This window comes from Cricetulus griseus, chromosome 3, assembly GCF_003668045.3.
Source record: "Cricetulus griseus strain 17A/GY chromosome 3, alternate assembly CriGri-PICRH-1.0, whole genome shotgun sequence".
NCBI classification, from domain to species: domain Eukaryota; kingdom Metazoa; phylum Chordata; class Mammalia; order Rodentia; family Cricetidae; genus Cricetulus; species Cricetulus griseus.
In genome coordinates this window covers 143557526-143574918 of record NC_048596.1, presented here as the reverse complement: position 1 = coordinate 143574918, position 17393 = coordinate 143557526, and the positions used below count along the sequence as shown (strand labels likewise).

The 17393-nt window shown below is 37.5% G+C and overlaps 1 pseudogene; it reads right to left on the bottom strand.

Moving 5' to 3' along the window:
* Positions 1-15978: 15978 nt before the first annotated feature.
* On the bottom strand, positions 15979-16959 carry LOC100758468 (annotated as a pseudogene).
* Positions 16960-17393: the final 434 nt, after the last annotated feature.

Below are 17393 nucleotides of genomic sequence, written 5' to 3'. Positions count from 1 at the left end.
ATTTCACATTTCATGTTCATAGTCCATTTATGTTTCTGTGCAACATAATGTTTAATAGTTTAACACACTCTAATGAGAATGCCACAGACTGAGATGATTACCTGACAAGTATATTCTGACAGCTGCTGAGGGTGGGAAGTCCAAGTTCACCCTGATGGCATCTCAGGTCTTACAAGACAGCCACTATCTTTTAGCTTCACATAATGAGATAGAAAGTGTGTGTAGAAGGGAGGGGGTCCTTTCTCTGGATACTGACCCTATTCATGACGGCGCCACCCCATTACCTGGTTGCATACCAAAGGACCCAATTCCACATGCCTCCACTCTGAGGGTCTTGATGCAATATTTAATCTGTAATCGTAGAATCAGGGAAATACAGCCAGGACACTTGCTAGCTGATCACATAGCCGCTAAAGAAGCAGGAGCCATAAGGTCATTGTAAACTGACTCCACATTCTGAGGATCTAAGACCTTAGTAAATTCCAGTTCACATGGCCTCTGTTCTCTCAAGTGACTCCTACAAACTTATACAAGAATCAGAAATGTAGACTTTATTTTATACCATCTTGCCTCAACTATTTTGGTTTTATGTTTTGTAAATTTTGTGTATAATCTCTATAATGTTATGGATGATTTGGGTTATACATGCATGTGAGGATGTGTAGAGGCCACAGATCAAATTCTGCTTGTTCCTCGATCGATTTCAAACTTGTGTTTTGAAACAGGGAATTCTCCACTTCATCTGTAATGTCTGGCAGTGAGCTTTGTGATCTTTTATCTCCCCACAGCATTAGGATAATAAACATATATTTGTCACCCTATCTTTTTATGGATGCTTATGATATGAACTCAGGTCGTCAGGTATGTTTTACAAACATTTGCCCACTAAGACACTGGTCTATTTCTGACATATCGAATTCCATTCTTACAGAATAGAACTTTCATCTTCACAAGCATACTAATGATTAAAATTTTTAGTTTCCTTGGGCAAGATCTCTTATCAATGGCACAGAATCTTGAAAATTTCCGTGATTGGAAATACATTCTAACAGATGTGATTTCTATAAATGTGTTCATGAAGATAATGATATTGTTGGGACCCATATACAAGTCTTATGTCTCTGTGGCACATATTTCAGTTCTTTTAATTCCTATGCATTATTGAATACAAACAAATTCTTTGAGTATTAAATCAGTTTCTATGTTTACACATGTATTTCTTATTTTAATGTTTTATCTACCTTAGATAAAAGTGTAATCTCAGATGGAAGTTAAAATTTTCTGGAAGCCATGTAACAAGCAGGTGCTCTCAGATAATCTCTAAACATTACTAAATGCCTCTTATGTTTATGGGCTCTTAGAAGTATTAGAGAAATGATGTGAATTCCAAACTTCCATTCTTGGTTCATTTTTAGTTCTGATTTTTCTTAATTAGCTTTTGTAAAAGTATCAAGTTTATCCACTATAGTGTGCCTGGAAAATAAAATGTACCAAAATGAGTAAATAAGGAAGAACAGAAAATAACATTGGTCACTTTGAGAAAAGTTTACTCTTTTAATGATGTTGAATTTATGTTGATATTAAAATATGATAATATTCCATCATGGTTTGAATGAGTCCCTGTCTATCAGTACATTGGTTGCTGAAGAGATTACTCAGTTGTAAGAGCACTGACTGCTCATGTTGAAGACCTGTATTCAGTTCCAAGTAACCACAGGATGGTACATACAAAGCCATCTGTAACTCCAGTTCTAGAGTATATGATACCCTATTCTGTTTCTTGGGAGAACTATGCAAACATGATGCAAATATATATACACAGAACACATATAGTAAATATAAATCCTATTTAATTTTCATAAAATATGTAGGTACATACAAAGGAGCACTGATCTAGCTCTGGTAGTCAGGTATGAGTTGGTAGTACCACTGACCAACTTTCCAATGGTTAAAATGATTGTGGAAGAGTTTGTAAGAGATGACAGTAACAGACAACCCTAAGCAGCCACATAAACAAAGGTCAAGAGTGTCAGTGAAGGGAGAAACTGATTTTGTTGTTTTTATTTTATGTAAGAAACTAAAAAGTCATAGCTGGGATTGCTGATTCCAGATGCATAATAAAAGCTGGTGCTCTGTCACTTCTATATTTCAAGTAAAATGAGAGAAAAATTGAAAACAAATGCATTTCCTGAACTATCAGAGCACTGAGGTCATAACACAAACCACAATGCTCAGGGCTGGAGACCCAGGGAAGCAGAGCTGAGAGCTGTTCTTGTAACAGGATCCCTCCAGAGGAACACAATGGAAAGGACAAGAATTAATGGAAGATATACTCATCCCAGCTGAGAGTGATAATTTTCTAGAACCACAATGACATTAGTAATTTCCAGGTATAGGTTTTACCTGACACTTTGTGATGTTATCAAAGTGAAGATATAAGGAATGCCTTTTAAAGATTTAATAAAGAAAGAAAGACAAAGTTCAGTCATTGTTTCACATGTTCAGAATGTTGCCAAGGGGAAGACAGCCCTCTCAACACCAAAAGGGCTCTACAATAATCACTAGTCACAGTCTGTTACAAAGCAGATGAACTTCAGGACATAAACAAGCTAACATAATTCTCTTGAAGTAAACTTATAAAAACTAAACAGCAATATAAGAGGGAAAAAAATAATAGGTCAATAAGTAAACGATGAAGTGTAAGAGCCAAAACCCACAGCAACAACTAGGCACAGCAGAATTGCTAACCAGTGTAACATGAATCTGTGAGCTGCAGTGACTGAAACTGTGGGATGCCTATTCCTTTCCACACAAAATACTAATGAGTCTTGGCTCAGGGATTATTCCTCTATATGGAATGTGCTCCCATATAAAGGATATGTTATACGTAGGGTATTAGTTGGGGGGATGGTAGAGGAGGATGTGGGGGGAGAAGAGAACTGGGATTGTCATGTAAAAAATCCTGTTTCCAATTCAAATAAAAAAGTTGAAAAAAAAATACTAATGAGACAAACTTACATACACCGGCCTTAGCAGATCGTGAGGGATAGAAGTATGAACACCAAACACATAAGGAGGAAATGCTAAGGAGCAAGAGGAGGTAAAAGGATGAAGAAACAAAGGGGAGAAACTGAAGGAAAATAAAAATGTGGAAGGAAGGGGAGGAGGGGAAAGAAAAAAGGAGAAAACAAATGAGGTGGAGGAAGCAAGAAAAGGATGGAAAAAAGTAGAAGAAACAGAAGGGTGGTAAGAAATAGAACAAGGAGAGGCTGTGAGCCAGGTGAGTTTTTAGGAGATAAACACATAGTAAATTACTTTTTAATGCAAAGACATAAACAATTAACATCTCCATTTGTAGGCGAGATATGAGAGAGAGAGAGAGAGAGATTAATTGAACAACCTGCCTAAACATTCACACACTCACACGCTAAATTGAAGAAAAGACCTGATCCTGGGCAGCCTAGCACTCTAACTCCTGTTGTAACCAAGGTACCATGTTACACCATCAATTACTGCTTTATTTATAAATTTTATTTGATAATCAGAGCAACACTTCCAGAGTACACAGTACTTAGATTTCATGGATGTTCTAGACTATATTCTCTGCAGATAATTCCTGTCCTGTTTGAGGGGAAATTAATGCAAAATGATCACCATGCACTAGGGAAAGTTCCACAAAGAATGGGTTGAAATGACAGGCTCCATAACTCAGAGGCTTATTTATGCAGGTTTTCATGAATAATAAAATGAATAAGCTGAGCACTTTCAGAAATGTATTGGAGTATTTAATAGACTTAAGTCATATTTTCTGCTCAATGAAAATTCATCAGATGGTTCATAGAAAAGTTCACACCTCTTTCTGAAAGGAACACAAACAGTGAGTGATCATCTCCACATGAATAAAACATCTTCCTCAGGAGGTATTCAAAATAGTCTCAGTTTTTGAAATCAGATCAAATGTGAAGTAAAATACATGTACCATATTTCCCAGACCACAGTTTTAAACCCTTTTTATATTCACGAACTCATACAAATCCCAACAGGAAAGAACACACCACTCAAGACAGTATGTGAATGTCTTGGAACTAAAGTGGGTCAGGAAATATCTCGATAAAAAGAATCTAGTGTTTCAAATATTTAGCATGAGCATGACTATGCACAAACAATATTGGCTCCCATTTACTGGATGTTATCATTTGTAGCCACATTCCAGGACACATGCCTACAGGCTTATCCAGGAATATCCCCCATATATTCATCATTGGAAGGTCAGCAAACTATTGCTAGTCCACTGGAAGTTTTGCTTCAGGTCAGGGGAGTATATCTCTCAAATGGATCACATTTGATGGTTAATTTGCTCTGGTATACCAGTAATTAGGGATTCTTAATACAAGGTTATTCATTATGCCTCAAATTGGTTCATGTTGTTACTGTTTGTTTTGTTTCAAAAGACATGGCATTTACATGAAATATTCAGTGCCTTAGAACACTCCCTACAGAGGATGAGCATACAGAACACCCTCCTAGAATATGTACTCTAAGATCTTCACATGTATCTTTGAAAAGTTACTGTGAAGAAACATAAACAAGGGGGTGAAATGTTTTTGCAACTTCTGGCTGTTTCTTTTTTTTTTTTTTTATTTGAACACATCTATCTTTCATGGTGTCTGTGTTCCAAGGAGACATGGCCAAAAGACAGGGAAAAATTAGAAGGAAACAAAACAGTGTCAAATGTACTGCTTTGTGATGTGTTTTCTTTTTCGTATGTAGTGAGATGGGAGAGTAGGGGTTGTCTTGTTAGCTTTCCAGATAAAATTTCTGAGATTTAAAGCCTGTGGTACAATAAACCTGTGTAGAAAGCTGCTCACCTGAATGATCTTAAAACCTAGAGGCATTTCCCCCCATCTTCTCTCTGTAGCTAAAATCTTAATCAGTGATTACATAATAGCATAAACTTAAAACTGGACTCACTATAGTTATTTAGATGTTGCACTGTTCCTCGAAAACTACTTAAAGCCATCTTTCTTCAGAAAACACAACATTAAATGACTGGCTTACTGCAGAGACAACAAAATATATCAAATGTGGTATTGTTTACATGACGCAGTTTGTCAGCAAGTTGTGTGTAGATATTAAACTATTTTGATACTACTATATTTAATGTACTCTATGTTCTCTTTTCAATTTTATTCAAATATTGATCAGATGCTTACAATTTACTGAAGGGTTTTAAATAATTTTCTAGGCATTTCTTAAAGAAATATATACACTAAGGAACATAATTTCTCAACTTCTCTAGTTTTAGATAATACTTTTTGTACTACCAATTTTTTTTTTTTGCTAACATATGTATTTAAGGTTTTGTTTCATTTCATTTTGATATGAGGGTAAATCTCTACTACTAACTTTTTTATCATCATTATAGTCGAGTTGCCCAGCATCCTGCCACTGCTTCACGGATTCCCTAGTATCATAATCTTGGCTCAATTGCCTAGAAGAGAAATAAAGACAGAATGAGAACACATAGTGTGAGTAGCTCCTGAGACATGAGAGTTTTATAAAGCAAATTTCCTCTTTGTCTCTATGTAATCGTGTATATATCTTTCTGAGAGAGACAGACAGAGAGAAAAAAAGGAGAAAGGGAGATTTTCATATATGGGACAAGGTGGACCTTAGCTGCTCTGATGAACATAGAATCCATTCATCTTTGAGGTCTTCTCCTTGTTTTCTGTGGGTGTGTTCCATGATGAGATTACTGGGTCATAAAGCATCCTGTTCTTAAATTTTTGTAGAACCTCTACACTGATTATAATATCTGTTTATTATAAAATATTAGACCATAATAATTGGATTATGAACATAATTGTCTCTATAAAATTGCAATGTGTGTCTTCATAACAGAGCCTAAAACAATTTGAGAACCATCACCCGCTTCTACCTGCTCTTCTTTCTTTCCCCATTCACTTGTCATAACTATGTAGGAATCACACCCATTACACCATTCACCTCCTAGGATAGAAGAAAGTAGGATGCTTAGAACTTTCTTTGGATTTCAAATTTTTGAATATGGTGTTTAAATTAGTGGTGAAGATATCATTAAATATATGGAAGTAGTCCAGACAAACGTTGTGGAAGACATGAACTAAAGGAAAAGCATATTTGTTGAATATGTCAATAAGTTTATGAAGGGAGAAGAAATATCTGAATGGAAACCACTTCACATCAGTGCTCATATTTTTCTTTGTGGATTTCAAACTACTCTCACAGTAGAAGTTTACTTGATTTCTCAAATAAGTAAAAATGTAGAAACTTTTATTTCCATTTTACATATCAAGGTAAAGGACTTTGAAGATGGATTTTCCCATGATAGGGGATTAAACAAAACATTAAGATGGCATCAGTGAGAGTTCAATTAAAAGCTTACTGTAGCAGCTCATTCCCTGGGCCTTGTGGTCCACTATGGCGAAATATACCCTGAGTCTGGGTATTCTCAGTTAAATAAGAATAAACAAGAAATTGTGATTCATAATGGTAAGTGACAAGTATCTTGTAAACAAGCACATTGAGTAAAGGAACAGAGATAAAATACCAGCTAAATTCTATAAAGCAACTGCAAACATAGAATTGAGAAGGCATCCAAAAGTGCTATACTAGACATGTAGGTCAATGGCATTTCATGTGAAGGAAACAACTTCAGCAAGAATGGAGAGCCTGAGATGTCAAAGGAGAGTTGGGTGTCTTTGAGGTTAACAGTCAAATTGTGGAAAGTAGAGCTGGAGGCATCAGAAATATGGAAGAAAAGCCAAACCTAAAGTTTGGGGACAGTTTGCGGTTCTGACCCTCACCATTTGTCCAGAGGCTGCCTTGGTTATCTTTGAAAACCCAGGTGAGATAACATAGAGAAGACACTTAGACTCCTTGAAGAAATTGCATCAGATATTTTTTATTGAGTGTACCTAAATGCATTGTATCAGATACTTGCTATTGAATGTAACTTTATAAACCCAGAATGTCACAATGAGAAACTGGACAAGAATGCCCATACCACACCAAATCTTAAATTGCTCAGTGAAAACTTCTGAGAAGTCAATAATGACAGAGATAATATTAAAGCATCTCTCATAGAATGACAAGATATTATCAATTCTAGAAGATCATCTTCTCACAGTTAAAACAGTAAACAAAGCTCTCAATCTATGAAAATTAAATGGCAGCACCAGATGCCTAGTAAATATCAGTGGAGCACTGAACAGCATAAATTATACATAGCACACATCTTACACAATGGACTTGCCCTTCTCAAGCTCCAAATACTGTCTTGAAATGACCTTCATTGGACTTAGGAGCAGCTACTAAGGCATACAAATAAAAAATTGACTACTAATTGTATGTTATATAATATATATCTCTTGATCTTTCTGTTTCCCCTCTCCTTTCAATTCTTTACCTTGCACCAAAATTTCATCTCTTAATGAACAACTTCAATAAATTTTAAAGTCCTTTCCCCTTGTCTCTCTCCTGAAAAGAAGCACCCAGAATATTCTTCCTAGATATCAGGCAGATCCAATTACTAATCATTAATCAATTTTCCATTACTATAACAAAATACCTAGTATAGTTAACTTTAAAAAGCACGGGGTTTATTGTTGTCTCACAATTTTATATCTTTCAGCTCAAAGCTTATTGAGTAGTGTTTGCTCCTTTAGTGAAATAGTTCCTCCAGAAGATAGATAGCAAAGAACATGAGAGGTACATCATTTGGGCCTCACCACACCAGATTTGTGTAAGTGACATATCACTGGAAATGTAAAACCCCATCTCTTAGATTCCAGCACCCATTAGCCCCTCCTTTATAAGGATGAAGAACATGTGAAGATTTGTAAGATCTTCCATATTTAAAATCGAACCAGAAAATGCTAAAAAGCCCTTGGTTGACTTCCACACTAAACACAAAGCTTGTCTCTGTGCTGAAAAGTTTTCCTAATATTATGCAGTCTTTCTCTCCAAAGCCTGTTACATGATGTGACTCTTATTTATTTTTCAGAGGGATGGAACCTACAACTCTCCAAATAGAATAGCCTTGTTCTTACTTCAAAGATGTAGATCAAGTAACCTTCTGTTCCTTGTCTATAGCGGGATTTCTCTTAGTGAACAATTACAAACCCTATGTAAATGAAACATCTTACAGATTATCAATATTTTCATTATAGTTTCTCATTGATTTCACTCAAATCCTTTGTATCTAAGATATTTTGCTTACATATTTCATTTTTGTCTTGAATAGTAATAAAACTGCAGGAAGGAAAGAAACCTGACTATTATTGGTGCACAGAAACCTGTGCCATGTGATCATGTAAATCAAAACAGTATCACAGATAAATATTACAGGAAGCCACAGAATATTTATGACTATCATGATAATGTTTTTATCAACTTACAATAGTAAATGCTCAGAAAACAAGTTTTAAATGCATTATAGGAAATTTCTTTTTTCCTCCATTTTTTATTTAAATTAGAGACAAGATTGTTTTACATGTCAATCCCAGTACCTTTTCCCTCTGCTCCTCCCCTGCCCCCCACTAACACCCTACCTATTTCATAAGATTTCGGCTCCCCAGGAATAGTGAGGTCTTTCATGGGGTGTCTTCAGAGTCTGCCATATCCTTTGGTATAGGGCCTAGGTCCTCCCCCATGTGTCTAGGCTCAGGGAGTATCTGTCTATGTGGAATGGGCTCCCGAAGTCCATTCCTATGCTAGTGATACATACATTTCTGAGACCTCCTCACTGACACCCTCTTTTATAGGGTCTGGATCAATTCCATGCTGGTTTCCAAGTGATCAGTCTGGGGCCAAGAGCTCCCACCTGTTCAGGTCAGCTGTTTCTGTGGGTTTCACCAGCCTGGTCTTGTCCACTTTACTCATCACTCCTCCCTCTGCAACTGGATTCCAGTTTTCAGTTTAGCTATTGGTATCTGCTTCTGCTTCCATCAGCTGCTCTATGAAGGCTCTAGGATGGCTTATAACTTAGTCATCAATCTCATTATCAGGGGTGGGCATTTAAGGCCTCTCCACTGTTGCTTAGATGGTTAGTTGATGTCATACTTGTAGATCTTTGGACATTTCCTTAGTGCATGATTTCTCTTAAACCTAATATTGGCTCCCTCTCTGATGGTATCGCTTATTTTTCTCTCCTCTATTCTTCCCCCCACATAACCTTTCTGCTCCTCACTCCTCCTCTTCTCCCCTTCTCATTCTCCTAAATCCCCCTCTCCTCCCCTCATGATCACAATTACCTCAGGAGATCTTGTCCCTTTCCCCTTCTCTGGGGGACCCTCTATGTCTGTCTTAAGAGTTCTCCTTGTTGCCTAACTTCTCCCTTGGTGTGAATTGTAGGCTGGTAATCTTTTGCTCTGTGTGTTAAATGAATATATGAGTGAGTGCATACCAAATAGCAATCAGTCTACCAAAAGATCCAGAAATTCCACTCTTAGTCATGTACCCAAAAGAAGCACATTCATACAACAAATACAGCTGTTCAACTTTGTTCATAGCAGCATTATTTGTAATGGCCAGAACCTTGAAGCAACCTAGATGCCCCTCAACTGAAGAATGTATGGAGAAAATGTGGTACATTTACACAATGGATTACTACTCAGCAGAAAAAATCAATGGAATCTTGAAATGTGCTGGCAAATGGATGAAACTAATAAACCATTCTGAGTGAGGTAACCCAGTCACAAAAAGGGAGTTTCTTCAGTTGTCATGATATTCTACAGCACATAGATACATAGGAAGAGCAAGACATAAGAAATGACAGTGACACACTTACAGTGTGTAAGACATTAAGCACTTACAGTGCTGTAGACATTTTAGACATTTTAAAAGGGATACTAATTCATCAGGAGGCAACATTTTTAAATGTGTTCTCTCTTTATCTGTTAAACAGAAAGTTGAACCAAGAAAGGGAGTTAGTAATGCTGTCTGCTTCTAAGGAACATCTATTTGTAAGTTCAATGTCATCAGAGCCACCCCACTCCGAACCTCAACTGAGTCACTCTAAACTCATGACAGCCTTTGCATTAAGTTATGTTTGCATAATTTACTGAAACTTAAGATAGGTTTTTTGGCATTTTCCTTTGGTTTTTCTCCTGTAATAACTGGATAAATGTTCTGACCATTATAGGGATTATGCTCACAATTATTTTCTGCTCAGTGCTCTAGTTATCTTATTTGCATTAAGTCTGGTATGATTATTGTGTTGATTGATAGAAAAATACATAAGAAAGCTTATAAATGTATTATTAAGTTACCAAAGATTAAGGGGGTTTCACTAAACTGCTGTTAATGTGTGTGTCAAGAGAATCACAAAGTTAGAAACTATGCAGTTGTTGTTGCTGGTCCCTGAGGTCAGTAGGAAATTATAGCCAATGTAGAAATATCAATAGAGCAGCCAGGCAAAGCTTTGGCTCTATGAAAGACACAGTCTGACTATCAAATGAGATTATGCCAAAGGGCTCACAACTAATAGAGAAAATTAGTATTTAAATTTAGAAAAATTTAAAACTATTACTTGCACATTGATTGTTTTAAATTTGAATTAAGTTATCTGTGACACAACACATGCACACACACAGAAACAGAAAGAGAGGGAGGCATGTTGTCATACAGAATGTAAAGCACTAGGATGTCCATGAAGATTCACAGATTATAACAAGAAGTTCACTCTTAGGAACGATGTTGATGGTAGTGACAGCTGAAGACTCATGAGGTCAGGGGTCATATGTGTCACCATACAAGACACTGTGTTTTGCTTTGAATTTAAACTTACTCTAAGTTACAAAGTATTGGAAATTAAAAGCATGTAACTTTATATAACAATTCCATAAGGTTTTACACCATTTCTAGAATGGTAGAATGAGACAAACATGTAGGTTTGAGGCATGCACTAGGAAGTATCCATCAAGATGACAGAATATTAGGATAGAGCAATACAAGATTTCCTGATAAGAAGGCCTGAGACAAATTTCCCCTGGACTCTTTTAGAGGAGGGTTATCATGGATTATGATGGGATACAATTCAGAATGAGAACATCTGTGGCATTCCCACAGCTTTTTTGTGTGGGAGTCCAATTCAGTGGATGCAGTTCCAGAAAGCATGGAAATAGTATACTCCACTTATGGAGATTTTCAGTGTGCTGAATATTTCATAATAAAAACTAGAGTTTCTATGAGGTGCATTCCTGAAATTGTGTTAAAGACACAACACAAAATACATGGGAGTAGGGGCACCCATATGTCTTTTTACTAAAGGCAGGAACATTATAATAATAATTCTTTAGGGAAAGAAATATGACTAACAGGCAGAAATATGCAAGATATACTCTGAGCCTAAAGGACAAGAAATACTAGTGAGAAAAAAGGAGCATTCTCTATTTGTGGCAGTCTGTTTGTTGTTTCCACAGTCAATAATGTGCACCAACTTATTATTCTGCCACAGAGCAACTTTGGATAAATGTTCATAATTTTTATTTTCCATGTACGTTGTTGTATATGACTTACTGTTTGTGATTCCCAAGGCTATTGGATTTCACATGGATGTGCCTTCCTCCTTTCTTCAATATGCATAATCTCATGATAGCAGCCATATTGCCTTTAAATTTACCAATGGTGAACAAATGATTTCTAATGTGCACATGGAGAGGACTTTAAGGTGGAACAATGCACATGGTGGGAATGTGGTCTTCAGAGAATAAAGACCTTAGAAATCAAAATCATCCAGCCTCAGATTTCCTGCATTTATGATTAATGCTAAGATGTGTACAATAGATTGTGGAAATTATGTATGGCAGAATGATGTAGTAGCTCCTGGGCACCTGTGATGCTTACACATTCAAAACAAAGTTTTAATCCAGCTGTATCCTCATGGTAAAATAGCCTTTCAACAGAAAATAGCATTAGAAATAAACACGTAAGTGTTGTATACTGTTCCAATGATATAATGTTTAATAAATATATTTTGAGATTTTTTAAACATTTCATTTAATATTCACATGCATATAATGTATTTTGAGCAAATACACATGCCAATCTATCCCTTTCAATTCCTTCACCTTTTATCACTACTGTTTACAACCAATTCTCTCTTTTTTAAAATTTAATACCCACTTGGTCCACTTAATGCTGTCTGTGGTTGTGTCTGTGGACAAGATCTGAACCATAATAAGCTCAGGCCCTAGCATCAGTCCAGGAGCATTCTAGAATTTCTAGGTGAAAAAATGAAAGATGCCTGATCCATGTGCAAATAGGAAAGACAGACATGATGCTTTACCTACAGTTTGATCTCCAGTAGCTGAAAGCAATCATGGCCATAAGAGAACCATAGGCAACTTTCTGCACCAGTGACCTGGGAGAGCAAAGCTCTCCCTTCCCTGTTTCTAAAACTTTCAGAGAGTTAGACAGACACAGAGATGATGGATGGAAGACAGAGGATAAATAGGAAATAGATAACAGATGTTAACAACTATATGATGAAATATATATATGGATAGATAGATAGTAGAGCAGATGACAGATATGTGTAGATGGTAGTTATATGGTAGACAATAAAGAGAAAGATGATGTGATGAAGATTCACAGATAGCTAAAAACATAGATGAGTGGGTGCGTGGGTGGACAGGTAGGTGGGCCAGAAGTTGGATGCATAGATGGATAGATGGATAGATAGATAGACAGATAGACAGACAGACAGATAGATGATAGACAGACAGAAGATAAATGATAGAATAGATATAGACAGATAAATGATAGATTGTTTTAGTCTCTGAATATAACCAAAGCTCACCTGTGACTCACAGTATATCCCCAACTCAAACACATAGTAATCCTCCTGTCTCATCATCAGATTGCAGAGATTACAGATAAGAACTACCAAATGAATGCAGACTAGCAGGTTTCTCTTGCTTGCCTAAGAGTTTATATGAATTTGTGACCTGCAGGACTATTAAACACTGTCCAGTACTTTGCATAGAGTCTATCATATTCTTGTTCCTACAGTTGTATATTAGTGAACAGAACACAAAGGAAAATTTTCTCTCTTAAGCTGCCTAGATGACCTTGTAACAGTCTTTGAAAAACCTCACTTGTTTAAGGTATAGCCTAATAGAGTCAGCAAAAATGTACATTCCTGAATTACCATTAACCAATTATAACACTTTCTTAAAAGCACTCTTGATGGTCTTGCATGACTGTGGAGTTAATAATTGTGGAAATCATGATAAGCACTGGGAGTTGGAGACTTTCTGCTGAGGAGATATGTCTGTGTCGTTATGGGTCCCAAAAGAGTCCCAGAGAGAGGACAGAATAAGATAGAGACAAAAGATGCACACTTGAGAAATGAGTCCAGCAGTCTTTGTATCTTACATCACAATCTAATTGTTCTCCTTTCATTTATTATATGTGCAGATTAAGACTATCCACAGAGCCTCTGATGAGCCTTTTGTTCAAGATTATAGAATGTGGAAGAGTGTTGCTGGGATACAGAAAGTACCGGAAGAGCCCAGTACAATGGGGTGGGTAAGGGGAACCTATTCTCTTTGAAACAGAAAGGCTTTTTCCCTAGACCCTAGAGTAGGGACAGAATCATTCTTTGAGAGTTTGTTTTCTGAAAATAACTAGACTACCAGTGCCATGTCCCTTTTCCATTAACAGAGCCCCTTTTCAAGATTAGACCTCATGGTTTCAGTGCATGGTGGACATTCTTTACATCAAAATTGCTGCTCCACAGCTCACTGCTCCCTTTCCACAATCCTGCTTGCAATCCTTCTACCCCTATGGGTTGAGTTTTCAGACTTATTAAAACTCTCTGCACACAACAGTTTCTCAGTATCTGCTTCCAGAGAAAAGAGCCAGAAAATTGCACTCAGCTAGCTATCTTGTAAAAATATTGGCACAAGAAACAAGGGAGAAGTGTGAAACCAGTATCTTCATCTGATCCCTAACATCATAGTTCTGCAGGGAATTCTGTAGAGACATCCTGATTCCAAGTCTAAAAGTTCTTTTCTCTACTGCTTTCTGAGTCACCTAATGAGAAATATACCATTTCTAACTGTTCTCTGTTCTGTACACCTATGTCATAGTTTTGAAACCTAAACAGCTCCCTGGGACAAAATAGTAGCATTTATTTTAATCATTCGTATCATCACTCTGAAAAACAAGTATCAGAGAAGCTAGCATGCCTTCCTCCTTGTCCTCAGACTTTGAGTCTAACAGCCTTGCTCAGATCTGTATCTACCTGCCTGCCAATAAGATGCAGGGGTTTTATAGTGTCATCTAGTAAAAGCAATTAGCCAGTGCAGGTGTCTGTCATTCTTACCAGGAGAATAACAGACACCTGTGATACATTATGTATAGGGCAAATTGTCAGGCCTTCTTCCAGGAAAGGAATCTTTCTAGACCTCTCTGCAATTGAGACATGGCACGTGGGTTTGAAGAGTACATGCCTGCAGCCGTATTCATGTTATAGAGGACATGGGGTAAGAAGGCATACCATTTTCTCAGGTCTTCAGGTGCTGGGAATTCTGAATGCTTCTAATAATATTAAATGTATCACAGATTGTTTGAAATAGTGATTAACCTACTGTGCTTGACCATTTCTCGACTCTATTCTTCTATGACATTGATGTTTACATTCATATTGTGATCACTTTATATGATGTCCTAAAGTCCCATACTTGTTTTGTTTTTTTTTTCCAAAAGACAGGATTTATGCTATTTTATGTCTGAATAGTCTTCCAATGTGTACCTGACTAAAATTATTTACTCACTGTCAAATCCTAGACTCATTTCCGATCTTAGTTATTGTGATCAATGAAAGGATAAACAAACTCTGGGTTATATTACCTATCTGGCATGATGGCCTCCTATTTTTAATAATTGAGATGAGAGTGATCTCACCTGGGTGAGATGTTATATTCTTTGGCTTGAGTTTGCTTTCCTGATGATTATAGATACTGATCATTTTCTGGATTACTGATTGGCCATTTACATATCACCTTTAGAGAAGCTTGTTAAGACCTTTAGCCCATGTTATCTGGGATTGTGGTTTTGTACTTAGTTTCTTGAGTTCCCTGTGTTCTTTCTGGATATAAATCACAAATGAGAAGAGTGAGTTTGAAGCTTTGTTGATTATTTCATTTGCAGGGTATATGCCATCAGCTCAAGATCGGTTTACATTTGACCTTTAGTTTCCTCTGCTGTGGAGAAACCTACCCAAATATCACTGCTTATATCAAAATTTTGGTGTGTCTCCCATGTGTTATCTTTAGTAATCTCAAAATTTCAGTTTTACATTTGGAATTTTAGTCTATTTTGTATTGAATTTTTATGTACTGAAAAGGAGAATATTTCATTCTCTTGGTAATTTAGATCTAATTTTCCACCACTGTTTTTTGAAGAGATTCTCTGTCTTATGTGTTCTTGGCACTATTTTCAAATATCAGTTCTTCATAATGTGTGAATTAATTTCTGATTCTGTATTCTGTTACAATGTCTACTTGTCTGTTTCTAAGCAGTGTCATGTTGTTTTGGTTGCTATCGTTTTCACATTTTTAAGTCAGTTAATGTGATGCTCCTGTTTTCTTGCGTTTTTATTGTTTGTCTGTCTGGAGGAATTTTCTTCTCAGGATCAGTTGAATAAATTGTAAAATGTTCCTGTTTGCCATTTCAGTGAAAAGATCATTAATTCTTACATGGGAATTGAACTAAATCTGTATCTTTTTTTTTCTTTGATGGGTGCAGTGAACTTTATTGATGGTATTCAAAAGAGTAGGGCTCCCTAAGCCCCTCCTTATTTTGGGGGTCGGGGATGGAAACTGTGAGGGTGATGATCAATGTGGGGGTTGTTGGACAGGGACTTCTCAGCAACCAGGGCCTCTCTCTTGCTTGAGTCCTTGCTGGCGTGGATGGTCCAGGGTGGGCTTCTTACTCCTTGAAGGCCATGTAGGCCATGAGGTCTACCACACTGTTGCCAAATTCATTTCATACCAGGAAATGAGCTTTACAAATTTATCATTGAGAACAATGCCAGCTCCAGCATCAAAGGTGGAAGAGTGGAAGTCACTGTTGATATCCCAGGAGACAAGCTGGTCCTCAGTGTAGCCCAGGATGCCCTTCAGTGGGCCCTCGGATGCCTACTTCATCACCTTCTTGATGTCTTCATACTTGGCCGGTTTCTCCAGGTGACATGCCAGATGCACGACAGACATATTGGGGGTAGGAACACGGAATGCCATGCCAGTCAGTTTCCCGTTCGTCTCTGGGATGACTTTGCCTACAGCCTAGAAGCGCCAGTGGATGCAGGGATGATGTTCTGGGCAGCCCCATCGCCACCATGCCACAGCTTTCCGGAGGGGCTATCCATAGTCTTGTGGGTGGCAGTGATAGAATGGACCGTGGTCATGAGTCCTTCCACAAAGCCAAAGTTGTCATGGATGACCTTGGCCAGGGGAACTAAGCAGTTTGTGGTGCAGGGTGCATTGCTGACGATCTTGACGGAGTTGTGGTACTTGTCATCACAAACATGGAGCCATCAGCAGAAGGGGCAGAGATGATGACCCTCTTGCACCGGCCCTTCAAGTGGGCCCCAGTCTTCTCCATGGTGGTGAAGATGCCAGTAGACTGCACAACATACTCCGCACCAGCATCACCCCATTCCATGTTGGCGGGATCTCGCTCCTGAAAGATGGTGACAGCCTTCCTGTTGATGACAAGCTTCCCATTCTCATCCTTGACTGTGCCTTTGAACTTGCCAAGGGTAGAGTCTTACTGGAACACGGAGACCATGTAGTTGAGGTCAATGAAGGGGTCATTGATGGCAACAATGTCCACTTAGTCAGAATTGAAGGCAGCACTGGTAACCATGCATCCAACACGGCCAAATCCGTTCATGGTGACCTTCACCATTGCGTCACAGGAACAAGGCTGGCACTGCAAGAAAAGATGCTGTTGTCTCTAGAACAGGGAGGAGCAGAGAGCCCTAAATCTGTATCTTACTTTGGATAGCATCTCCATATTATTTTAATATTCACATAACATGTTAGAAGGACAGGATCTTTGTGCCTTCATAGTCTTATCTTGTTCGTTATATTATCCAGCTTGTGATGAACATCCCGGAGTGGCTTAATGTTTGCTCTGTGATAAAAACTTTTTCCTTCATTTTTACCCCATGAAAATAATTTTCTGAATTCATGGAGAATCTAATAATATTTTTATCAGTATTTTGGATACCTTTCTATTATGAGTGCAAATATAAAACCATTCAAAGATGTAGATCCTTTTACATCATCTGCTTATTTTCTGGGACTGTAGTGTAAGGAAAGTGAGTCTTTTCTTTGGAA